The following is a 27,436-nucleotide window of genomic DNA, read 5'->3' on the forward strand; positions in this document are numbered from 1 at the left end:
ATATTATTATAGGCGTGTATCGTGTTCTATAATCAACGGTTGTGATTATAATTTCTTGATCAATTATTTTCTTCCACCGGGAAGATCTTTCGCCGAGCGGGTGATATTGCTCGGTAGACCGACGGTCTAAGTTTTGTTGCTTAGAATTTGTATATATGCAAGCATATCTTCAAAATGTCGTACACGAGATTCAGTCATCTATCAAATATCTTGATGTGTTCAATGATGGCTACTGCCACAGTTTGATTTTCATTACACGATGTTATTCGAGGCAATTGAGAACATTCGTTGAGTAAAAAAAAAAGATATCTCCCTGCTGGATTCGAACATTGGCACAGTTGCATCGCTTGATACGAGTGCGCCGGACGTCTTATCCTTTAGGCCATGACGACTTCGGCGATTATATCACAACAGAGAGAACCGATAGTACCAGCCCACACAGTGTACCGTCACCCAATAGTCAGGAGATCGTAGAAAAATTAAACAGTCCACCGTAAAATTAAGTTTTTGAAGTGAGGCGCTTTGGGAGTAAAATTTAACTCGCGACAGATTCGTTACAGCAGAGAGAAAAGATACAATTTAGGAAGAGCGAGAGTGAGAAATTAGATAGAGCGTCTCGCGAACCACTCGACCGTGGTAAGAGGGAAAGGAAAAAGCGAGCTACGTTGTTTCTCTCATACACAGCATTCTCTGATACAAGAGAAATTTGATTCAAGGATGAAAAATGAAGAAAACCACAATACTACACACCACAAAAGAAGTTTCATTTCTTTCACGCGGACCAGGTGGCACGCGCGCAATTTTTTCTTTCAAGTTCGTATCCTTGAATTGGATACGAATATATAAGATTTAAATACTGGTACGCAATCTTCTTTTTCTCCACCTTATCCCACTAGGTGGGGTCGGCACAGATAATCTTTCTGTTCCATTATCTTCTATCAGCCGTCATCTCAACACTCACTCCTCTCTCTCTCATATCGTCATTCACACACTCCATCTATGTCTTCTTTGGTCGACCTCTTCCCCCTCTACCTTGCACTACCATTTTCATACATCTCCTAGTCAAATGCATCTTCTCTCTACGCATCACATGTCAATACCACGCCCTGCCTATTTTTGCCGTGTAGCAGAAATGCGTTTCGGTTTGAAGGGTGGGGCAGCCGTTGTAACTATACTTGAGACCTTAGAACTTATGTCTCAAGGTGGGTGGCGAATTTACGTTGTGGATGTCTATGGGCTCCAGTAACCACTTAACACCAGGTGGGCTGTGAGCTCGTCAACCCATCTAAACAATAAAAAAAAAGCCACGCTAACCGCCCGCTCTTTAATTTGTTGATTACGCGGGGCTACTTTCAGACTTCCTCTGAATTCTGAAATACTGGTACGCAATAACAACATAATTTATCACGGCCGTGTTTATGCCTCGGTCATTAAACGCACGAAACGATGCCGACGACGGCACACGCCTTTCACGTCTTTATGAAACTATGAAAACGTAATGACCATACGTCACATCGTAAAATACCTCCCAAAACAATGGGCGCTTAAGACAGAAATTAATATATCATTATGTCAGACCCATGTACCAGCCCTAGGAATGTTTTGTCCTGCTCGCACGCAAGCATTCTGCGAACGGCCGTCTCGCTCGTGGGCGGAAAACATTGGTATGAATACGCGAATCTCTCCGTGATTGGGATTTGTTAATCTCAGCGAAACTGCTAAAGTTAAAATCCTAATGTGCTACAATGCCTTCGGGTAGTGTTTGTTTGTTTGTTTGAGAATAAGTACGAACTTTATAGTTGTGAATTATGGTTTAATTTCGCAACGTGCGTGCCCAATCAAGTATTTAACTGCGTGATATAAGCCTTCTGATGTCTTATTCAGGCTCATAGAATTCGTAAGAATATTCTAATTATTCTGGATTCAACGGGTTTTTTTTTGCTTAGACGGGCAAACGAAGTCACAACCAATCTGATATTAAGTGGTTACTGGAGTCCATAGCCATCAAAAACGTGAAAGCCGCCAGCTAGCTTGAGACAAGAGTTCGAAGTCTCAGTTCTATTGTACAACGGCTGCCTCGTCCTTCATATTGGAATGTATTTCTGCTTGCGGACCTTTTTGTCCGAGCATCGTTCCATTGTATTGGAGTTTTGGTCATCGTTTTCAATGTAGCGTCGTAAATAAAAAAATAAATTTAATTTTTATGCTTCTCTGTGTACTTAATATGAACTGTGCGAACAATTATTATTTGTTTAACTGTACACGTTTGCATGCTATGTAAATTATATTAAGAATTTAGTTTTATTTCAGTGCCAATTTCAAATTCAGTTTTTACACGGTTCTCGAACCGTATTCGATTTTACATACGGTACGTTCCATTACGTTATAAAGAAACGAAAAATCAAAAGCTACCAATCCGCTAATGCCCGCGTACAAAAAGCGGCGTCTATAAAAATGAGGGCAATGATGCCGTGCGTTGTAGTCCCTCTGAGCGCGCTTTTGAACCGCGGCTTTGCTTACCCTAGTACATCTAGGGTTGCTCCTTATTACTGAAATGCGTCCTAAAAATATCAATAAAAATAATAGTACCATCTTATATTCGGTACTAGGTCAGTGTGGCTCACAACCTCGAAGGAATTTACAGTTTACTTAATGATTTTTACACGCTTTATATTAGCTTCACTTGTATGTTTGTATGTTTGTAACTGACTTCTTTAGACGCGATTTTGACCCACTTTAAACGGCCAGATTTCATTCAAACTTTTTAGATTTATCGAGAACCGATGACAATAACCTAATTTGATAAGATTATTCCATTATTCAATTTGCAAAATAAGATTTTTGCCAATTTATATAATTTTTATCTATAGTCGATAAGGCAGGAATTGATGTTAAAGTACTTAATAGTTTTAAAAATACGCTTTTATAGAATATTTAACTAAAAAATGAAAAATAAATTATAGTTTAAAAAAAATAAAAAACACGCTTTATATAATACAAAATTCAACTAAAAATTAGAAAATAAATTTTAATAAATTTAAATTGAAAATAGTGTGAAATATAAGGATACCATTATTAAACCCATTGCCCAGAGCAGACTGTCGCTAAAACTTGTCAGAAAATGAAATTTTATAGCCTATAGTTTGCCCGTGTATTGAGATTGGCTACATGACCGCATATCATTTTTGGTGGTTATCATCACTGGTAGTAGGACCTCTTGTGAGTCCGTGCGGGTAGGTACCACCACCCTGCCTATTTCTGCCGTGAAGCAGTAATGCGTTTCGGTTTGAAGGGTGGAGCAGCCGTTGTAACTATACTTGAAACCTTAGAACTTATATCTCAAGGTGGGTGGCGCATTTACGTTGTAGACTTCTATGGGTTCCAATAACCACTTAACACCAGATGGACTGTGAGCTCGACCACCCATATAAGCAATAAAAAAAAAACATTTTGGTAACACAATCACCTAGTACCTAGCAGATTAGATTGGCTTTAAATCTACACGTACTTGCAAACTTGTCAACGTGCAAACTACAAGTCAATGCAAGTCATACAAACTACAGCTTTTACCGTGATATCAAATACCGCTTGTTAGTAAAATGTTCATTATGAGATTTAATCAATAACATAGGTACACTACAGTATTAAAATAGTGAATTATTCTGCCTGTAATAAGGACTTGTCAATAATGTAGACGGCTTTTTCACTATCATGTTATTTTTATTTATCATATAGCTTTACAAAAGTTCGTAGACACTACAATGTAAGATTAACTTTAATTTTGATATTATTGTATATTAAACGAGTATGTATCACATATATAGAAATATACGGATTTAAAGCAGTTTTTTAACCGACTTCAAAAAAGGAGTAGATTCTCAATTCGACTGTATTTTTTATTTTTGCACCTCAAAACTTTCGACTGGGTGAACCGATTTTGAATATTCTTTTTTTATTAGGAAGCTATTGCTTTCCGTGTAGTCCCATTTCACCGACTCCAAAAATAACAATAATTGTACATTATATGTATTACCGTAGTATTAAGTTATAAAAGAATACGCAATTTAATTTTTAATGCATATTATTTTATTTTGGAACTTTTTTTTTAAGGCGTTTTTTTATTACTTTTCTTATTTATTGTTGTTTATAAATATCTGACAGCCCTAAGCTCACTCGACATCACAGGCTAATTTACACCGGCCCACCACAAAGAAAAATGCGCTAATTAAAAACTGAGTCGTCACAAAGTGTCATAGCGAGCGGGGCCCGCAGACGAACGCACCGCGACGTGCGGTTTTGTTCTTTTGATAACAGATTAAAGTTCAACACGTGTGCTCTATAGTAATTTGTAAGTTTGGAAACTATGAGGTTGCCCTTAAAACCATACATTCGTTTTTTTTAGTATATGGATAATTTATTTCCTTTAGGTACACTTAGGTGCACTAAACTAGGATAAAAATAACAATACGCCCAATTAAAAAAAAAAAAACTTTTTGGAACGAAGTTCCTTATGGAACGATGCGGAGGGATACCCTAACCGGGAAAAAGCGTCCGTAACGTAAGATTTTTATTAGTAATGCACACAGTGTACGACTTAACTTTGTAATAACGTACAGAAAATAACATATTTTTTATCATTCATTGTCCACGATCTCAGAGCGTTCGTTTGCGCAATACACTAACTCTTATACAAACAACCGTGAATGAAGTGTACCACAATAAGTTCGTACGTTACCGAATGACCGTGGGTTGTTGCGAAACCTCCAGTTTTATTTTCTTCATACCTCGAATATAACTTTAAATTAATGTTTTTATAATAAGGAACTTCGTTCCTATCCGGTGTTCCACGATACCACCCATCTTTTTTATTATAAATAAATGAATATAAGATAGTCTACGATATGATGGTTAAATTACAGATAAAATTTAGAATAAAATAAAATAAATCTTGAAACTGATGTTGTAATATATAACAGCCAAGCAATGCTCTTGTTAGGACAGACGTTAACAAAGTCTCCCAGTGAGCCCCGTGAGCTCGCTACACGTTCGGTGAACGTTCGGTTACTGGTGGTAGGACCTCTTGTAAGTAGGCGCGGGTAGGTACCATCACCCTGCCTATTCCTGCCGTGAAGCAGTAATGCGTTTCGGTTTGAAGGGTAGGGCAACCGTTGTAGCTATACTGAGGTCTTAGAATTTATATCTCAAGGTGGGTGGCGCATTTACATTATAGATGTCTATGGGCTCCAGTAACAATAAAAAAAAGCTAGTATAACACCTCGCGGTAACTAGCAGTGGATAGGTTTAAAAAAAGCAAGAATATACTAATGAATAGTAATTGTTGAGAAATACCCGACCTGTTTGCTATTAACGACTCAACTGTTCATACCTCGGCTTCTGTTCGTACACTATAAAAAGTGTGAATTACGAGAATATAAAATCAAATATTATTAGGAGAACGTCGAATTCAGTCAAATAGTGCACGCAAGACCTAAGTAGGACTGACTTCAAAGTTCGGGCTTGAACAGTAAGAGACAGAGAGAGAGAAAGAGAGAGAGAGCAGCTCCGCAACTACTGAGCACACATTACATCAGCCAAAAAAGCACGGATACAAAGTGGACAAGCAAAGCAAAGTAACTGTAACAAACCCGGTCACCGTCCTCGTCGAACCCGTCGCTTGCGACGAAGGGCTCGACGAGCGAATTAACCTATAAACACAGCCCACTAAGTTTCTCGCCGGATCTTCTCAGTGGGTCGCGTTTCCGATCCGGTGGTAGATTCTGCGAAGCACTGCTCTTGCTAGGGTCAGTGTTAGCAACTCTCCGGTTTGAGCCCCGTGAGCTCACCTACAAACGTTAGGGCGAAGCTGAAATAGCCTCTCAAGGCTATCAGCATAGGTACGAAAAAAAATGTAACAAAGTGTAGTAAAGCTTTGAATTTATGTACGAACGAGACAATATATTTTTTATGATCATGTCCAATCCAACTTATAAAATATAGCATAGCAGAAGACCTACATCTGAGTAGTTGTCTAAAAACGCGCGAATCGACGAAGTGAATGTCTCCGGTTGGATTTCTCGGCACCGAATTTCAATAATTGCAAGGAAGTAAAGATTTCATTGCGTTTTCCTTTCATTGGCATATACATACAAACGCACCCATTAACAAAGATTAAATACATCAGATTAAAACAGTTTTTTTTGTTACATGGAAATCGATGTAAACTCGCTCGCTGTAAAATATGGGTGAACCCAACATAAAATGTATAAAGAGTATCATAATAAGGACTCGTGCAATAGATGATGTCGTTGCTAGTTTTCATACTGAGAACACCATCTCTCGAGGAAATGATGCAGGAAAGACTTTAATGAGCTGAACTGTAGTGCATTGAATGCGACATAAGGCTATATACACAGCCACGCACGAAAACGTATATCGGTAATTTATTTTTAAGATTTAAAATTAAATAGTCAATTTGATAACCCTCCTATTCTTTAGTGGTGACTGAACATAATTTGAGTATCAGGGTTGGTCATGATTGATTTATAATGTTTAGTATATATAAGTTATAATAAGTTAGAGGTACCAGAAATTGAGCTGATTATATGACGACGTAGGTTGTGAAAAATGGTTTGTAGAAGATATAAAAAATATGTTTGTACTTCTTTGTATCTGTTTATATTTCTTTATAAAGTATTGCTTATATGTTATTCTGATGTTTAAGCTACATTATTGTAGAGTTTCATCAAAATCAAAATCAAAATTCAGTGGTTTTTGCGTGAAAGAGTAACAAACTTACATCCATAAATTCTTATAAACTTTCACATTTATTATATTAGTAGGGTGTTTTATTTTCGTGATCTATGTATCTATTCGCGTAATACTGATACTATTCAAGTTTCATACAATTGATAATGGAATTTCAGGGAATATTTATGTCATAGCATTGTCAACGCACACCAGGAGTCGGAGTGTCAACAGTGAGGGCCATATTCCATCATTAGTGTTGATAAGAGATACTATGTTATAATATGTTATTGTCATGTTATAATATATTAATGGTAGACAATGTCTTAAGCATTAGAATAGAATACAAAGATGGCTACCAAGAAACACACATAGACTAGATACAGTGTACCAACCTGCATGAAGTTAAAAATAAAATAAAAATAATTATCTAAACACTAATGACGTAGATTTTCGTTATTGTTCTAAAAGTAAAATTTTCATTAGAAGATTCTACGATGAAGCAATAATGTTGGGTTAAAAATAGTTTGTAAATTCGCGTTACAAGTTTTTGCCAAGAAACAGTCGTGCATTGAGGAATGAGACAAAACTGAATCTTCGACCTCACGTCCAAAGGTGACTAATACTCCAGTGACCGAATAATTATATGTGGGATCGCGGTGTATTAATAAAATTAGCGATTTCTTTAAATTTTATTCAAAAGTCACAAAAATTTACGTATTTTCTTATTTCGTCTTAATAAGTCTGTCTTTCATCTGTCAGGTCGTTGGGGCCAATGGTTAAACCTATTTATTCCCACATATATATTATTATATTATATATTTTAGTTTATCATCGAACACTAAGCTTTATATTGCCTAACAAAAGATTTTCTTACAGTATCTCCATCAAAGGAAAATAACGCGCTCTGACTTAGAAATGTATTAGTATGGGGCTTGTTAGGATTGTTTCGAAATTGACGTAATAATATGAACAAACTTGCCATAGATGCATGAACAAAATTAGGATTACACAATTTTGTTACAATTAAAATTAACTTCTGTTCCTTCCTTCGTTGTAAAACAATACTTCAAAAATATTTTATTAGTTTGTTTATCGAGATGAGGAGCTTATTCACTAAATAACCAAGTTTCAATTAAAATAAACACAAGCGTAAAGATTCTCAAATATTTTCACATAAAGGCAGTATGTTCCATTCCACTAAATTCTCCATTTACAAAATACGTGATGTTAAATACTAAAGCGATTTTATGTTTTTTGCAGATCGATGTATCGAAGCGAACGGGAACATCAAGAATTAAAAGCCTTTTAATAACAGACCGCTTGGGAGGACGGTTTCAACCGAAACGAAGCCAAGAAAAATAATACTTCAGTTTTAAATATATATTTCAGAACTAGCTTACCCGGCAGACTTCGTAGTACCTCAATTGATAAATAAAAGACTTAAACTTTTGTATAAAATAAACTTAAAACAAATAAAAGGAATACGTCCGACGGGGGACACATCATATAAAAACAAAATTGTTATTTTTATTTAATTCCGAGCATTTTCATATATATCTAACCTTTTAAACCTTCTCTGGACTTCCACAAATAATTCAAGACCAAAATTAGCCGAATCGGTCCAGTCGTTGTCGAGTTTTTAGCGAGACTAACGAACAGCAATTCATTGTTATTTATATATATAGATTATTTAGTTTGATCGTGTCGCAGAACAATAATTATGTATCGTATTGTTTCGCTTATTTCAATTTTTATTTTTAATGTTTCGAAGTTATTTGTAAAATATTATTTTTTATACATGCATATATATGTCTTCAGTTCTTGTCTTCAAGGTTTTAAATTGTTGATTAATTCTCTATTTACTATTCTTGCATTCCCAATATTAATGAGAGTTGCTTTTGATTACATTTACTATTAGTACAGCTACACTATATTTAATTGTAAAATCAACTATTGTTTCAGATCCGTACATACACTGAAGCAGCGTGAAGATATAAATGTGGAATAAAATAGACATCATTCCTAGTTACCATGAAACAATTCTCTTAAATCTACTTTGAATAGAGGCCTCTTTTTGTCGCAAAGCAACTTTAGTGGGTAGCGGCTTTTTTGTGTCCTGGCATTGCTAATGTAGAGCTATAGTGACTACTTACCATTGGATGGGCCTACAAAATAAAACAAAAACACATTTATAATAATACATTTACTACGTAACGTGCTGTTTTCGCAGATACTTTACTGGTGGTCGTGTTGTGACCCTTGTGTACCACTACTCTGCCTATTTCTGCTGTGAAGCTGTAATGCATTTCGGCATGAGGGGCGGGGTAGCCGTTGTACTGTTAAAACTGAGACCTTAAAACTCTTGTCTCAGGTTGGGTGGCAAGATTTACGTTGTAGGTGTCTATGGGCTCCGGTGGCCACTTAACTAACATCAGTTGGGCCGCGAGTTTGTGCATCGATCTAACCAAAAAAAAAGAGAATTTTTTTTAACATAATTTTTTTTTAGATTTGTTTTTTTTCTGTTTAGACATTCTATGTAAGCAGATGCTATGCTATGAATGGGGATGTTTTATGAATGTTACATAAAACCATGCCATTCTAAGTGCCGCCCGTTTCTTAAAAACCATACGTGGTTTTATCGGAAATGTTCGTTGCTACAGGGATACGACCAACATTTTTACTTTCCGCTTACTGATCGCTCCAATAAATATGCTTCTTATTATTTCTATCTGACGTACTTCCAATCTGGTGAACCGTGAAAGCTTATGGATTTTCTTTTTCCATCTTTATTGTCTTTTAAAAGTGATAAACAATGTGGCGTAGATTTAAAAATGTCATTGTTCAGAAAATATAGAGCCTGGTCATTACAAGAAAGAGTTCCATGGTTGTAATGAATGTTTACAATTCAAAGGCACTTTAATATTTTAGAAAACAAAAATGAAAATTATCCCAACGCTCAAAAAGCATTTTGTAATATGAATAATAATTACGTTGTAATGAACTATTTTTACATATTCGACATTACAAATTTACAGCTTTAAGAGTGCATATCTCACACAAATCTTAAAATGTTGTTAAGTAAATTACCAACCTTTTAAAGAGCTCTGGATGGATACATGCGTTTCGGTTTGAAGGGTGAGGCATGTAACTATACTGAGACCTTAGAAGTCATATCTCAAGGTGGGTGTAGGCATTTACGTTGTAGACGTCTATCTCTCCCGACTCTCACTTAACACCAGGTGGGCTGTGAGCTTGTCCACCCATCTATGTAATAAATAAATAAAAGTATGTATTTTTTGTTTTTATCTCTCATCTACCTAGACAGTGCTTTTGGAGATTGTCTCTATAAACTCCCACATAATTCGATTTATTCGTAAAAAACTATAAATCTACCTTGTGGATATCTTTAAACTAATGATAACTTTGTAAGAATCAAGATTTTTTTACTTGGATTTTAATTTGGTAAGCCCTAATTGAATTTGAATAACAAAAGTGATAAAAACAGAGAATATAAATATCGATATTATTACAGATAGCAGCCTGGATTGCGCCACGACCGGTGCGATAGAAACACTTTAATTAGAGCTACTACACAAGCAACCCAGAGTGGCCGGGAATTGCCACTTTTTGCCAATTGTCGCCTCTTTGTATCCACTTTCCCCCCTTTTCCCGATATAGTGTCACGTGCGGCGTCGATATGCCAATTAAGTCATTGTGCCGATGCAATTAAACTTGCAGTTTTATTTTGATTTGTTTTTATTTTTTACTTCATCATCGCCTGTACAATATGTTTTGAATGCTCCAAACAACACGTTGTAAAGGTGATAAATATTACGTTTATTTGTATTTTGGGTAGGTAGATCTGGGTGTTATTTTTAGTGCTAGTATTGGATCTAAAACAAATTGGATCCAAGCAGCATTTCGATCAAAATACATCCCGTTACTTATGGGCAATTGCGGGGGCCAAAATGTTTTAAGGATAATTAATTATACAATCCTGTGGTACAAACTCCTATAATTTTTCAGATTAACCTCCAGTAAATTATATTTATAAATTACAAATAATTTTACAATATTGTTATTTTAGCAACATAATATAGTTTTATAGTAGAAATTTATATTTAAATGGTTAAATTATTTTTGTTTTCAACAAATAACGTGGATAACTGTATTGGCCGTTAGTAAAAATCCATGGTAAATTTATTTGAAATACAATAATAATAATTGCTGACAAAATTTCTGATATGTTTCATGAATTATTCATTCCATCAATTGTTGACTACACGTATGCAAGCGACTTTCTGTCATCACGTATGCAAGTGGTATCTCAAGACCATCAGCTTAGGTAGGAAAAAAAAGAGCAGAGTGTAATAAGGTGTCAATTAATTTTTAATTACTTTGGTAAAGATTATTTTGGAGAAAAAAAAGATTAAAAGTACAACCATGGAATTATTTATTTTATGTGCCACGTTCCCTATCCTACACTAATGCAATATGCAATAAAACCAAATAGAGTATCCAAATTCCTCTGACCATTGGACCACTGTATAGTAGCTGTCTTGGCAACATCTAACTCGTTATAGTGTGGACCAGGTGCTAACCAAAGTGCGTTGAAGCCTACAAATCGGACAAAGAGCTTTCTAAGAGGCTCGAAATCGAATACGGCGTAATCTAGACGATCGCACAGTTTAGTCCTTTAGTTACTGATCGGCCCTTTGAGACCATTTAGTTTGTAATTAAAGCGCTCGAGTTGACTAATTGACGTATGAGTTTGATTAGAAAATTTCCTTTTTATTATTTTATTTGTGAAAATTCAGTTTTGTGTAATTAGTTCTTTATCATCTTAATACATGAATTCATGTGAGTCCGCGCGGGTATGTACCACCACCACCCTGCCTATTTCTGCCGTGAAGCAGTAATGCGTTTCGGTTTGAAGGGTAGGGCAGTCGTTGTAACTATACTTGAGACCTTAGAACTTATATCTCAAGGTGGGTGGCGCATTTACGTTGTAGATGTCTATGGACTCCAGTAACCACTTAATACCAGGTGGGCGGGGAGCGTCTACCCATCTAAGCTATAAAAAAAAAGACTTACACTGATGCAAGATCTTGGAAACGTTTTGTAGATTTATTGTTAAGTTGTAACACGCAAAACGCAACCACAACACGGTACAGTTACCGGGTAACGTTATGAATAGGCAACGAATATTTTTCACATTAATTCACGAGAAAAAAAAAAAAAACATAATCAAAAACCCGTAAATACATCAAAACGTAACCCCTAAAGCGAACAGCGTCATTGAAACATCAACGAAAATTATTTTTATCACGATAATTTGTCAACATTAACCCTACCCGAATGGTGGTGGTCTAACGCGCCTCCTGTTGACAAAACTTTATTACCGAATATTAGACAATATTGGCTCAAATCAGCTTTTTTTCCGTAACAAAATGCAGTTGGCCGAATAGCCATTGAATAGAAATGATCTAGTTCTGTGACCCCAAAATTGGGTTTGCGCAACAATGGAAACACGAATATCCTGTTTTTGTGGATTTGGTACGTGCCCGGTGCGAAGAAGTATTTTATTTTAAATAATGTTCAATCATTGTATTTTATTAGATACTAGGATAATATACTAGGGTGGTATACTGAGTAATATTGTAATCGAAATATAGAAGAATTTGTAATCAATCTTCAATACTTGGATTCCTCAGTTTACGTAGTTTCTACATTGATTATGTATTCGAAATAACATTTATGTTATCGAAAATCGCAATACACCTACTAGATTTGCTTTGATTTACGTAGCCTAAAACGTTATACATTATTGCTTATAATGTTTCAGAGTTAAGATATCTATGTAAGTTTCACCATTGCATCCTATGGTAAACAACAGTCGACGTCGCCCTAAGCACGTCATTTCGGATCCTCCCGATCCACTAACGGTGCTTTTAGGTACCTCAAGCACATCATCATCGTTCCTCTTTCGCACCGTTTATCGTTTTCGTCGAACCCGTCGCTTGCGACGAAGGGCTTAACAAGAAAATTAGCCCACAGACACAGCCCACTGAGTTCCTCGCCGGATCTTCTCAGTGAGTCGCGTTTCTGATCCGGTGGTAGATTCTGCGAAGCACTGCCCTTGCTTGTGTTAGTGTTAGCACCGTCGTCACGTTTGAGCCTCGTGAGCTCACCTACTTGTTAGGTTACGCTGGCATAGCCTCTAAAAGCTACCAGCTTAGGTAGGACAAAAAAACACTACATCGCGAAAATGTGATCAGGGCACAGCGATTACAAATGAAAGAAAGAAAAGTAGCAAAATAAGAACGGGGTGATCAACTCCATTTTTTTCTGGCCTTATAAATGACACTTCACAAGGCTCTTTCAGTAACTGCTGGATGCATCGATTACAACAACTATTCAATGACGGACAGATTTTGAGCTCTAGTCTGGTAACGATACTTTCAAGAGCTCTAAATGCGGTTTCAAAAATTTTTTTACACGGCTTCATCTCTCGAAGTCATTATTGTGAAAATCGGTCATAATGAGTTTAAATTAATTTCAAAACTAACCAGGTAATTAAGTGCTTCAATAAAAAAAATTAATAATGTTTCATTATTAAAAAAATATGTTATGATTTTGGCTATTACAACTAATAACGCTTAAATATCACAAAACTAAGAAACAATCTAAAATATCCGAGAAAAACTGTCCACATATGAAAAAAAATGCGAATGTAAAATGATAAAACAATGGCCGGTATTCACTCACTGCAATGCGGAGTCAGTCCGTCTAGCTTTCTCGTGAACAATGGGTCACCATTGTTACACCGTCCATTTTAAATGAACAAAATGGCGCCGCGTTCCAAATTCAAAAGCGAAACTGCCGGATTTGAAACAATGCCTCTAATCCTCGTAAAGGGTTAAATGCATGCTATTGGTCAACCGTACCCCCTTGTAAAACTTTTGTTCATATTTGTGTTGGTGTGAGTGTCGCGAAGTTTGTCTATGTAGTAGTGAGAGCTTCGTTCGGATGCTGAGCCAAGCTCTTAGGTGTGTTTTAAATGAATTGATTTGGTGTTTAAAATTTAAACGTTTATACAATTTCTGGACAGTTTAGAAGTGAAATAAGTCTTAAATCACAACTTTTTTTTTTTGAGGGATTTTATGACCTGGTTACTAAGACCTTGAAGTCATGTCTTATTTTGATTTATATTCTTATTTTTATGAAAAATTATAATATGGAGTGAAATGAAATGAAATATTGAGAGATGGTATGGGATGAAATATAATCTCAGTAAAATGATGGTCATTTACTGAAAATTTTTCAGTGGGCTTTTTGGAGGATCCCGAGATGTTACGTCCAGCGACTTTGTTTCATTTTCCCACATTTGTGTAATTACACAGATATTAGACAGTTAGTAAGCCACCGCTATTACACATTTAAGCCTGAAGAAACACTAAATAGACAAAATAAAACAAATCACACAACATCACTCCTCGCGTTTCCGCCAGAAAGTCTCTTAACACAACGTAGGAGGCGCTATGTTGTCGAATTCCTGAGAACTACCCACATTCAAGAAGAAAGAGAAAAGTACTTATAAGTTTATAGAATGACCAGAATATCATCAGAGCTGCATCTACGACTGTCAAATTCACAAGACACGTTCCCATAAGTATATAGGCCGAGGACAATTCATCGAACGCGTCAACCATGACGGGGAGTCGCAATCAAAACTTCCCAACCCTGGTAACATTGTCCTAACGCCTACACGCCCCACTTTTCTCAAAGACCATTATTTGGATGTCTTCAAACCGTGAGAAGGGTCTAGCGTTGTGTTGCCATTTGAAAAAAAAATAAAGCATAAACTAAAGGGTAAATAGGTAGACAGCCTCGTATGGTTGGTCGAAACAGTGCTCATCAAAACGTGGTCAATTCGGAGAGACCACAATTGCGCGGTGGGAATTCATCTATATTGCTTAAGGACAACTGAGCTTGTTAAGTGTAACTAATTTTGGGACCATTACCTAATTGTTATAGCAAACATATCAAAATTTTTAAATGTAAAATAAAAAAAAGAACTTTTTGAAAAAAAAAAAAAAATTTAATGACTTTGCATATTTAGGAAACGTACGTGAGTCCCAATATTCTGGCTGAGCCTTTGCTCGCCCATCTGTCCTGGTGAAACTGGAAAGGCCTCCGGGCCACCAGTAATCCTTCAATCGTAAAAAAAAGAGTTCCCAATAGTTTTCGGGTAGTTTCTTCACCAGCATGAAGGTAGTCTAAATTTAATGCTTTTTATGGTCACTTTGTAATAAAGATGTTGTCTACCCTATCTCTATCTTCCCTACTCTACCCTCTACCATACGAAAAAAACTATCAAGAATCCTCTTCATCAATAACTGGAGAATGCCAAATAATTTAATAAAAAAATAGACATAGAAAATAAAGCATTATTTCGTTACCATTTAAAATAACGTAACTAGCCACATGTTCGCTACTGAACTCACATCTTTCGATAACAGATTGTTTGATGTGTATATATATATATATATTTATAGCTGGAGATAGAAGTTCAAGCTCACCAGAACGCAAATATCTCAACTATTAGACCGCAGATACTAATTTTTGGTATGAGACTATAATTTGAATAAAAATAATTGTAGATTATTTGTTATCTTACCATTACAGGCCGGTTACCATTTATAATCCATTACACTACAAGCCCACACGATTATAACATCGTCTTGCCTATTCTTATGGTAAACCTGTCATATATTCTGGTTTTAAGAGTGGGATAACCAATAGCGTTTAGTGACATTTTGACCACCGGTAGCAACCGGTATCCACGTCATAATGTTTCAGGCTGTAGTAACTACCTATTGCCAGATGCACTGTAAACTTGTCGACCAGCTAAAATAAGAACAAAACTAAAATACCGAAATTCCCTAAAATTCGGGAAATTTTCTCAAAACACTCGCCCTGGCATCTCCAATCGCAAATGTCCCCCATCTTAAACCGGGGCGCGTGTGCCCGCCTGATAATGTAATTAAAACAACACCTTTATTCAGAGCAGTCACATTTTCTAACGAGTTTTAGTTTGATATCTGCGGACGAGAGAATCTCATGAGCAGATCGCGTTTTGTGTGATTACCCTAATTTCTTGTACGGAAATGGATAATCTTTGTTATCATATAACTTACTCCTATTATTATATTCAAAATTATTGTCTTGTATTTTTTGTTCTTGTTTAAACTATATTGTATAGCTTATTAGTGTTTTATTCTTTTCTGTATAACATTGATTTTTTTTCTGATCTTGTGATCTAAAAGCTAATTCAAATTTGGTGGTAGGGCGATTAATAAGCTCGTACGGTTTGTACTATCATCCTGCATATTCCCACCGTGTAACAGTCTTGCTTTCCGATTTGAATGATAACTGAGACATCGATCACATCTCTTAAGGTTGTGGTATGGTGGAGGTCATGTTGTGGTACCTATGGGTTCTCGTAACCATCAGATGGGCTATAAGTTCGTTCACACAACCATACAATAACGACAACAAAGAAGAGGCCAGTAAAAGGACTATTGGTGCCATGGCGAATAATGTATGAAAAGAGATAATAAGTTAGTTTGATGGTACCTACGAGTAGTATTTACTACAACGTAATTTAAATGCGTAAGTAAACGGTTGTCAAAAATCACATTCATTAATGGGCTCAGAAGATAAATTTGCGTTAAATTATAGTTGAGTCGTCTATTATCAAAGGTGGCAATCTGTGCATTAGGACAAAAAAATTTTATTGATATTTCAATACAGATTGATTTGAATATAATCGTCTCCTTCAAAGAATACGGTTCAAAACCTGCATTAAATAAAGGTTAATACTTAACCTGTTACTTATCTAAAATGTCGTTCAGAAGAGTTTTGTGACTGCCAATGGAATACCAAGTCAATAATTCGTTTTTCTGATTTACCAATAATTATCCACAAGTCACATTGCCGGCTTTGATACTAGTCGACTCAGTTACTTAACTATGATATATTTTAGAGTATACCTACAAATGTATCTATACCCAGATAAAGAAGGTTATATTATAATATGTTTTCTTAAAATAAAAACTCTGCGAGTAGGTCCTGCGGTCTACAGAAAAACCGGAGATAATCTGCCAAAACACAAGTCGAGCATTAACTCAAGATTTTCCGACGCAGCCTCCGAATTTTCGGTGTAACATTACACCCGTACATTAGGGCTAAGTGATAGCGTCACATTTGTTGGATTAATTCATCATCTGAATTGCCGTGGCCAGACTGATGGGCCGGAACGTTCTCCCTCCGAGGGAGGAGGGGGCGCCCTCCGTGTGGGGTTTTAATTATGTTTTGTTTTTGATGGGTTATTTTGCGTACGTATTTTATGAAGTTAAGATCTCATACGTATCTCGTGTGCAATTGCTTTTTTTTCGTGTGTCCTTAAAATGGCGGAATTGTTTGGAGCGTCCTTAATTTAATACTTGTTAGATCATGCATGTATATAATTATCTGTATAAAACTTTTATTGTAACTTTATAGCTATATAAAAAAAACACAATTTATTGTGATTATCTATTCCACTATTGGTTGTTAGGCTATGTTATTTTGTAACATAATACTTAATTCAACTTCACTGACTTGAATACATTTGAAACATCAAACGGAAAAACGTCAAAGTAATTCGTTGTGAATTATATAAAAATTGTCGGTAAATTGCACTAAATGCTGACTGCCCTTTCTCCCCGAATTAGGCACCCGTTTCCCCACCGAGTCTGCCCCCTCTCCGGACAATGCGAGTGTAAGGATAAATGGGAGGGCTAGCTCTTCTGGTTAAGTGTAGATTTTCTGAATGCGGTGTTGATGACGGCTTGCTAGAGCTACAATTTTGTTTATCGATGAAATAAAACAATGTCGATAAACAAAACATCAGAATATCAAAATATCAGGTCTTTTTCGAAGAAATCGTTATGGAACTAGTGTATTTACATAGATCTTTTTCAATAAAGGCCATTGCTTCTTCTTCTTCATTGTTTCTTTAAGGTATGAATTTAGTGCATAAACACTGCAATATAATCATTACTTTTTGCAACTGAAAAATTAACTTCCTGTATATAAGTACATACCATGTACAGATCAAAAACACAATATCTAACGCTCTCAAATTACAATTCCATGAATACAATAAATAAATAAAACTATCTTTTGTATTACCCAATCATACGTAAAAAGAATTTTCTAGAATAATATCTTTCAAAATATATTTTTGTATTAATTCGTTTTTTTCATCGACAAACATATCGATGGTTGTTGCATGCTCTACACGACAATTCCCCCAGACCGTTGGACAGCGGGCTGTAAATACTCGTGTAAAATTGTCCACATTCCCTCCGTGAAAGCCTTTTGTTATATATTTCTTTGTTATTTACCTCATTGTAATGTACTTCCTTGTTTTGATGACGGCAAACGACATATGCCGGTTATAGTTCATGCGGCTTGATAGCATTTTATAATCCTTTTTTGTCCTGGCGTGATTTCATTGAGCTCCAAAATTGTTTATTTTAATAGTTCATTTAATGTACTATGTACTTATCGAAATATGAATACTGTACGTTAGCTCAGTATTAATGTATTTTAAAGTTATATATAATTAAGAAAATCACCGCCATACCATAGCTAATACATATAAATTAGTTATAGATAAGCAACTCAAGCACTCAACAAAAATGATTACGGGCGTCGGCCATTAGATGTCTTCGCTTCGATTAGTTTCCAGTTGCTCCTGTAGACGGCATAAACATATTACCTATCCTATATTTTATTTATAATGAAGGATTTTGTAAATTTTCAGAAACCACAAATTGATAAAATTTAATCAATTTTTCTATAACAAATTAAAGCTTGTATGATTTATTATTTTATTATTTTCTGTGTTTAGTTATACACTAATTAAATGCCTTAACTTTAACAACATATAAGTTTAGGGGCATCCGCAACAAGATGTCGCTAGTTTCCATACAGAAAATTATTTGTCTTAAAGTATCGCAGTTTGTTTTTTGCTTTGCCCACTCTGCTGTAGTGCGTGGCGCTAGTATCGCAATCGGTTGGTTGTGAGGTTATCGAACAAATTGGCGGGAGATATCAAAATTTAAACCTCTTAATCAAATCTTATACCTACTGTCAGCTTGTCTTTTAAAAATCTCTGTATGTAATAAATCTTTTTATTTTTTTTATTGCCTAGATGTGTGGACGATCTCACAGCCCACCTGGTGTTAAGTGGTTACCGGAACCCATAGACATCTACAACGTAAATGCGCCACACACCTTGAGATATCAGTTCTAAGGTCTCAGTATAGTTACAACGGCTGCCCCACCCTTCAAACCGAAACGCATTACTGCTTCACGACAGAAACAGGCGGGGCGGTGGTACCTACCCGTGCGGACTCACAAGAGGTCCTACCACCAGTACAATCGTCAGATTAATAATGTATTAAGTATGTCGAATTGATGCACACATAAATAACGTTGTGAAAAATAATTGTTCTCCTTCGTTTTCTTAATAACACAAGTCAATGTTTGGCTTTCAAGTATTCACAATCTGCAAGTTTGGGGAATGTGTTAAAATCTTTTTAGGTTTTTCAAAACGTTGGTAATTGTTTAAGACTTGTAATGTTGTATTCGCTGGGATTCACACCATCTTCAATTTGGTTAAAACGTTACTAGTAGGTAACGGTTTTAATGGTGCTTCATCGTCGATTCTCGTCGGCTGCAAGGCTTGCAAGAGCTGAACAAAATTATTATAGACGTTTGTAATGGAGATCGTTGCCTAATATAGTACGTACTTTGTGGTACAAAGCTTAAATAAATTTATAGGCAGTTCTAGATTAACTTATCTATATATATATTTTTAAAATATATATAAATGAATTGCTGTTGGTTAGTCTCGCTAAAACTCAAGAACGGCTGGACCGATTTGGCTGATTTTGGTCTTGAATTATTTGTGGAAGTCCAGAGAAGGCTTAAAAGGTAAAAGGTAAAATAATATGAAAATGATCGGAATTTAATAAAAATAACAACTTCGTTTTTCCTTTGATGTGTCCCCCGTCGGACGGAATCCTTTTGTTTGTTTTATGTTTATTTTATACAAAAGCTTAGGACTTTTATTTATCGATTGAGGCACTACGAATTCTGCCGGATCAGCTAGTATACAAATAAACATTGCGTTTAATTTGAACAAAAAAATAACAACAAACATGGACCGGCTCAGAAATATTTTAACATTTATAACAAACGGAATAATTCAACGGAGTTTGTTGTCCGCAAAATATTTTGATTGCAACAACAACTTTGTAGTGTAACAAAGATAAGATCCAAGTGTTTGCGGGCTCGACTCGCGAATCTACGAGTTAATTGCTGAGCACAAATGAGCGGGCGCCATCTACACCGCTTATAGCCGACCGACACCTGGGCTTAGGCTCGCCATATACTTGCACTTTAAATAGAAAGGTATGAATTGAAGTAAGGAAATATTTTTTTTTTTTGGAACGAAGTTCCTTAAGTTATGAAAGTTACTCTAACCGGGAAAAAACGTCCGTAACGTAAGATTTTTTCTATTTAGTTTGTTATCAACAGATATCGCTGCACGTAAATTCAACAATTCCTGAATCGCGCTGACGAGATGTTACACAGTTGATTGACGTTCTCGTATTTCTCTGGATAAACCTCCCGATCCACTAACGGTGCTTTTAGGTACCTCAAGCACCGGTCATCGTCCTCCTCGAACTCGTCGCTTGCGACGAAGGGCTCGACGAGTAAATTAACACTCAGACACAGCCCACTGAGTTTCTCGCCGGATCTTCTCAGTGGGTCGCGTTTCCGATCCGGTGATAGATTCTGCGAAGCACGGCTCTTGCTAGGGTTCGTGTTAGCAACGTCGTCAGGTCTGAGCCCCGTGAGCTCACCTACTAGTTAAGCTTACGCTGATATAGCCTCTCAAGGCTATCAGCGGAGGTAGGAAAAATGAAAAAAAAAACTGGATAAATTATACTTACCTGGCGCAGGGATACCGTGATCACGCAGGCGGTTCACCAAGGGCGAGGCTGCTCCATTGCACTGCGGAGTGGTTGACCCTTGCGATTATTTTTATTTTTATCAATAAAAAAATCATAATAAAAAATGTATACCCGAATAATTATTTTCTTTATACCTCGAATAGAACTAAAAATCTATATTTTTATAATAAGGAACTTCATTCTTATCCAGTGTCCTACGACACACACAATTTTTTTTATTGCCCTTGTAGGCAGACGAGCATACGACCCACCTGATGGTGGACCGTCGCCCATGGACTTCAGCAATGCCAGAGGCAGAGCCAAGCCGCTGCCCACCGCTTAATACTCTTCACAAGCCTCGTTTGAAGAAGGACAGACATGTCATAGCGCTCGGGAAACATCGTGGAGGGGAGCTCATTCCATAGCCGGATGGTACGAGGCAAAAATCTGTGGCCCATTGGATAAAACGCCCGGTGTATTCGTTTTGGGGTGATTGATGCGACTATGCCAGAGATCAAATCTAACGGTAGCTAAAAAAATTTTTTAGTAAATACACATTCAAAACTTAGTCACAAACGATTTCTAAAATGAAGCAATAAGGTAAAAAAAGTAAGACGGAAGATCTGGTTATAATTAAAAAAGCACGTAACTTGGGGCGTTTCAAAAATGTTTATTGTTTAAAAAGGTGAACTAGGGATTAAAAGTATAAAAGTGAATCCTTAAATCATTAACTCGAACTTGAATAATTTTTTTTAATCTGTTGTAAAATAATGCCAAAAACGGGGAGACGCACGTCGTTTTAAATTAGATATATTGGTTTATTTTATTTACTTTACAAAAAATCTAATCTTCTATGACATTTTTTATTATAACCTTCAATCTAAGATTAAAGTTACTTCACTGAAAATATATTAGAAGAATACATTACAACTCCCTATAAATTAAATATAAAACAAGAATTAATCTGGCAGCTGTATGTCGAGCCTTAAAAACGAAATGTCTCCCTTTCACCTTCTACTTTCGCTCGGATAATCTTATTTTTGACCCCGTCGAGGTGTTTTAGGTATAATCGAGCAGACAATAAGATCGAGAATCCCAAAACAAAGACAAAAGTCGAAATGTATTACCTTTTATTGTGAACCCCAACACGGATTAAGAGAGACGCGGTTTTGAATTCTGATTCGAATTGTCGAGTAACAACTCGGCCGTTTAATTTAGACCCCCCGTTGGCTGTTTAGTTGGTTGATCGAGTTACTGGTACGGGGACCAGGATCCGTTAGTTATATTGTAACTATGCACACCTATTCTGGCTATTGCTTTGATTACATTCAGCAAAGTGGTCTTTAAATGAAGATTTTGAATGTTTAAGACGTGGTGTTTGATGTTTGGAGACTTTAAGTGCCATTGTTGTTAGTGTAAAGTTTTGTCTATTTTAGCATCTTAGACACAGATTTTCCATTTTAAAATCACCTACATTTTAAATATTTTTTTAACTAAACTACTGTTTTAAAAAATCAATAGAGTAAATATATTTCATAGATATTATTTTTTATCAACTCATAATAGGTGTACCTTGAAAAAAATCTAGAGTGTTATCCAGAACCGACATTACGCTTAAAGCATTGAGCTTAAATAGTAATAAAGTACAAAACGAATACAGAAGCTTACTGGTGGTAGGACCTCTTGTGATATCACTGGTGGTAGGACACCTTGAGAGTCCGCGCGGGTAGGTACCACCACACCGCCTATTTCTGCCGTGAAGGAGTAATGCGTTTCGGTTTAAAGGGTGGGGCAGCATATAAGCAATAAAAAATTAAAAAAACCTACCTTTTTCCCGCTTAAATAGACTTAGTTAATTTTTTCCTGTCTTTGTATGCAAACTAGCGTACGTACGGCTTACCCGATGGAGAGTTGATAAACGCTATGGACGTTAAAAAAAAAAGCTACGAAAGTACATAACACATTGAATGGAACCCTAGCGGACAGTTATTAGGGCAGTTTTAACCCTTTATTACAACCCTCCGAGTGACCTCGCCGACCCGTTTCAACGTTTCTCTGTTAAAACCCCAAGCAAGTACCTATCTATGGGGTGAAAAATGTATTTTCGTGATAAATAAAAATATTGTTTAGGTAACAAACATGTCACTAATAATTTTGGTTGTGTGATGACTTATTAGTTTTGGTGTAGTGATTGTGATTGGAATTCTAGTTTGGGTTGGAGCCCCGTGAGCTCACCTACATCTTAGGGTAACGCCGAAATAGCCTCTCAAGGCTATCAGTATAGGTAAAAAAAAACTACTCTTTTTGTTACGTGCAAATGTAGTATAGTAGTTAGTATACTTGTACTTTTTTCCCTACCTATTCGATGGTAGCCTAAGGGACTATTCCAACTACGCCCGGACGGGTAGGTGAAGTCGTCGTGGCCTAAAGGATAAGACGTCCGGTGCATTCGTATCGAGCGATGCACTGGTGTTCGAATCTCGCTGGCGGGTACCAATTTTTCTAATGAAATACGTACTCAACAAATGTTCACGATTGACTTCCACGGTGAAGGAATAACATCGTGCAATAAAAATCAAACCCGCAAAATTATAATTTGCGTAATTACTGGTGGTAGGACCTCTTGTGAGTCCGCACGGGTAGGTACCACCGCCCCGCCTATTTCTGCCGTGAAGCAGTAACGCGTTTCGGTTTGAAGGGTGGGGCAGCCGTTGTGACTATACTGAGACCTTAGAACTATATCTCAAGGTATGTGGCGCATTTACGTTGTAGATGTCTATGGGCTCCAGTAACCACTTAACACCAAGTGGACTGTGAGCTCGTCCACACATCTAAGCTATAAAAAAAAAAAAAGTTCTAAGATCTCAGTATAGTTACAACGGCTGCACCCCCCTGCAAACCAAAACGCATTACTGCTTTACGGCAGAAATAGGCAGGGTACCTACCCACGCGGACTCACAAGAGGTCCTACCACCAGTAAGTTTTATGGCAAAATGCCAAAAAAAATATACAAACAACTTTTCTGCCGTGCTTGTGATATATACAGTAAGTGCCTTGGAGACACTTTTGAGAAAAATGCGGTTAAAGATTTCAATTTTACTTTTGACGTTTCTCGCGAAGTATAAAGCATACCTAAGTTTTTATAATTTTTTAAGATAAATATAGGCTTTTGTAACAATTTGCCTATTATTATTTTTATTCAGAAATAATATTTAAATTATAAAGCTTGAAAAAATATTTATATTAAGGAATTAATAATTAAAAAAAAAACATTTTTTTAGCATTGGTACAGTAAATGTGTGACTTACTGTAACAATCTTTAGTTTGAACTACATACTGCAATTATGATTACGGAATGAGGTGAATGTTTAAATAGAATAACAAAAATTGCACAATTTGCCTAATGAAACTTAATCACTTACTGTAATTATAGCTAGGAGCAATATGTAAACTTATGGCACCTACCATAAAGCACTGGAACCATAATTAATTACTCTTCCTTGATATTATTTGTAGATAAAAGAAACAAAAGAGATCTTATGAAATCACAGCTAATTACACAACTTTGTTATTACTATAAAATTTTAAAATCAGTTCCATTTATTGAATTTTTTATGCATTGAGAATAAAAAAACCACCAAAAATAAACACTTTGTTTCTAAAAAAACTAATACAGTTCTTTTTGGAATCTTTATAATAAAAATAATAATACGTAGATTGACAGAACGCAGCTGCACAACCCTGATCTAATAAGGTACTTTATAATCTTTAATAAGTCATTTAAACTCTTAAGGCGGTTATTATGTACTACTAAACTATTATGTAGATTATGAAATCCTCGATACAATAAATTATCAAATCAGTCAATCTTACAAATCAATAATATTAGCACCTGTGTAACAGTTTATGGTAAAATAGTAAATGTCCTTTAATTGACTAATAATATGTAGGCTTACTTATATAATATAGGCATATTAGGGGTTAAAGTATGAAATTGCCGATTTGACCTGAAAAATTGAAATTAGTTTTTTTTTCATTTAACATATTTATTTAATCAAAATATCTACAGTTATTATCTATACATTGCTACCATCTCATAGTAAGGTCATTTATACCTTTGCGATAGAACTCTGGTGATCTAGATTCTACAAACTGTGTGAAAGCATTTTGTACTGCCTCCTGGGAAGAAAAGTTTTTATCACGTAGAAAATGGTCCAAATCCGAAAAAAATGGTATTCCGTTGGAGCAAGGTCTAGCAAATACGGGGGGTGACCAATGGTTTCTAATTGCGGTTCCTGTAGAGTTAAAACGGTTTCTCGTGCTGTGTGAGGTCTCGCGTCATAATAGAGCAATAATGGTGAAGATCGATTCAGGATTCAGGGCTGTTTCACTACAAGTTTTACTATCATTGCTCGGAGTACGGCATAGTAGACATTTACCGTTATTTCTTGACCAGATCGGAGAAACCTATAGTGAATAACACCATGCTGAGATCCCCAAACAGTTACCATTACTATACATATATTGGTAAGCTTTGCTTCAGGACACTGTTGCGGCGTTTGACCTGGGGTCAGCCATTGCATTTTTCGCTTACGGTTATCGTAAAGAAACGCTTTTCATCACATGATATTACTTCATTTCTGTATCGATTCAACAAGGCAACACGCGTTTCTTTCTGCAGATCAGTCAAATCATAATGCACCCATTTTTCCCAATTTTTTTAAATTTTATTGATTTGGTGCAAATGAGTCAATATTGTTGATAAGGTAACATTAAACCATATCGCTAATTCCTGGGTAGTTTGGCTCGGATCAGCTCTCACCATCTCTTTAATTCATTGTTATTCACATGTGTGGGCAGTCTTCCACGTGGTTCGTTCTTCAAATCAAAATTTCCATCACGAAAGCGTTTAAACTAAAACGCACGCTGCGTTCATTAGTAGTCCCTTCTCCAAACGCAACATTGATGTTGCCTGCTGCTTTTGTAGCGTTAGTTCCGCGTCGGAACTCTTATTAAAAAAATCACTCGAATTTTCGAAGTATCCATCTTTCTTGTCTAAGCTGAATAATAAAAAAAAACTGAAAGTCGATAATCGAACGACACATGTTCACTAAAAAATCTCAAGCCATGAAGGTTCTATGTCAATTCGAAGTAGGTACCTATTACAACAAAACGGCAATTTAAATAACCCCTGTTATTTAAAAAAATATATCTGAACTCAAAACTCTTCGGTTAATAGATTTGTTGCAGAATTCGAAATGTTTAACCAAAAATCTCTTCTATTCTCAGGCATCAGAGGTACAAGCTTCTGTATAATATCTACTTCACGATCTGCAGTGATTCCTCTGGGACTATTTTTAAACTTCACCTCAGGAAACTTTTGGGTTTTCACAATTTAAGCTTGTAAAAAGTCCAATGATTGCAACATCTCATTATGATCTGTTTTATACATTAGTATGAAATAAGCCCTCTGAACTTTAACTAAACACCTTATAATATTTGCAGTAAGTAACGTGTTTGCTTAACATGTTCCGGGCAAGTCTACGCATAATATGAAGTATTCCTTAATATAATTACAGTAGTGAATCTTGCTGTTGTTACCACTATGCATAAAAATAAATATTTTAATTTGCTGACTTATCATATACACAGTAAGTTCAACTTACTGTAGATATGTTAAAGTTTAGTAACTAATGCTTTATTTTCAACAATTAATATAATAATAGTATGTGGTACTTACTGCTAATATGTTTCAGTGATACTTGATGAAAAATACTCATATCTTAAAAATAATAACAGCAAAATTACTTACTGTATCAATACATAGGAAATGGTTTAAACTTTATGAAAAAATCAACCGTATGTGCCCATACTGCAATTATAATAAGTATGTTTTGGCGCAAAATGTTTCTTACTGTAGCTATGCTTAAGCTTATTTAAGTTTCTATACGACATTTTGAAATTTTAAATATACAGAAATGTAGATCTCAATCTCTACATTCCAAATATATACTTAACTCAATATCGACAAAAATGTGACTTACTGTATTTATCGTAAGCACGGCAGTTTTTACTTAAATAAGTTTAGAACATCTCTATTATTAAACTGTATAGAGAATATTTCAATCAAGAACCAGTTTTTTCAGTACCCCTTTTCGGAAATGCGAAATGCATTCGCAAAAAAATATGCATTGTCAAATATAGGCAGATGGTCAAACATTATAATGGTAACATTAATATCCATATGGACATAAATAACGGTCAATTTCGTTCAGTAATATTTTTTTTTATTTTTTTTTTGCAATGTGCTATCAAACGTGAAGTAGCAAGCGGCGTACCTACATTGTGGCAGCAAACGCTAACTGTGAGTACTTGTGAGCATACTTCACTCATATAATGTTCAGAAAAACATAATAGCTTATTATCAAAAGTGCAACAACAAAATAATTTTCAATAAAAAAAATTTTGATGTCAAACAAATTTGAAATTCGAATAGACTTCATTGTATTTCCTCAAATATAATAATAATACCTAGTGATTTTTCAAATTAAATCAATAACAAAAGTTTAAAAAATTCAAAATTAGAACGCGATCGAAATTTAAACAAATCTCGG

General features: G+C 35.7%; 1 long non-coding RNA gene across 2 annotated transcripts in view; it reads left to right on the forward strand.

Moving 5' to 3' along the window:
• LOC149500950 (uncharacterized) overlaps window positions 1-11,102 on the forward strand; it is an 89,844-nt gene extending 78,742 nt beyond the window's left edge. For both annotated transcript variants that reach the window (XR_016324610.1, XR_016324609.1), the window contains one exon: window positions 8,008-11,102. This is a non-coding gene — a long non-coding RNA (uncharacterized LOC149500950). The remainder of the gene's footprint in view (window positions 1-8,007) is intronic.
• Window positions 11,103-27,436: the final 16,334 nt, after the last annotated feature.

Source organism: Bombyx mandarina, chromosome 18 (assembly GCF_030267445.1).
Source record: "Bombyx mandarina strain Sakado chromosome 18, ASM3026744v2".
In the NCBI taxonomy this organism is placed as follows: Eukaryota; Metazoa; Arthropoda; class Insecta; order Lepidoptera; family Bombycidae; genus Bombyx; species Bombyx mandarina.